Raw genomic sequence first — 960 nt, 5'->3', positions numbered from 1 at the left:
AGAAAACAACGGGACCGACAGTTCCACAGGGACATGGGAGAGGGGAAGGTGGGGGGAAAGGAAGTGGTCTTAACAAACCCTGGGGCACGGGAACAACAAGTGATCCAAATTGGTGGTGAGGAGGGTGTAGGAGGCCTGGTAGGGCATGATCAAGGGTAATGGAACCAAGAGGAATTACTGAAACCCAAATTAAGACTTAGGATGATAGTGGGACAAGAGGAAAGTCAAAGGAAATAGAGGAAAGAGCTAGGAGCCAAATGGCATTTAAAGATGTCTAAATAAAGGCACATTTATATATGAGGATGGGGAAATAGACCTATGTGCATATATTTATAGGTTTAGTATGAAGGTAGCAGAAGGACATTGGGCCTCCACTCAAGTACTCCCTCAATTCATTGTACTTTCAATATTCTTCTCTACCAAGACAATTCAAATGCATTGATTTTTCATTCTTCCTTATTCAATGTCCAACTTTCTCAGGTGTATGATGCAATGGAGACTATCATGTCTTGGGTCAGGAATGCTTTATTCCTTGAAGCAATATCCTTGATCTTCGATACTCTAAAGAGGCCTTGTGCAGCAGATTTATACAATGAAATCTATGTTTTGATCTTTGACTGTTGCTTCCATTAGCATTGATTTTTTAAAAATCATTTTATTGGGGGCTTGTACAATTCCCATCACAATCCATCCATCCATCCATTATGTCAAGCACATATGTACATTTGTTACCATCATCATTCTCAAAACATTTTCCTTCCACCTGAGCCCTTAATATTGGCTGCTCATTTTTCCCCCTCCATCCCCCCTCCCCCCTCTCTCATGAACGCTTCACAATTCACAAATTATTATTATTTTGTCTATGTTACACTGTCTGACGACTCCCTCCTCCTTTCTCTGCTGTCCATCCCCCAGGGAGGAGGATATACATAGATTCTTGTAGTCGGTTCCCCCTTTCTA

The sequence above is a fragment of the Echinops telfairi genome, unplaced genomic scaffold (genome assembly GCF_000313985.2).
Source record: "Echinops telfairi isolate 266 unplaced genomic scaffold, ASM31398v2 ScPeMD7_43;HRSCAF=161, whole genome shotgun sequence".
In the NCBI taxonomy this organism is placed as follows: Eukaryota; Metazoa; Chordata; class Mammalia; order Afrosoricida; family Tenrecidae; genus Echinops; species Echinops telfairi.
The sequence above is the reverse complement of the archived record's forward strand: the minus strand, read 5'-3'. Positions refer to the sequence as shown.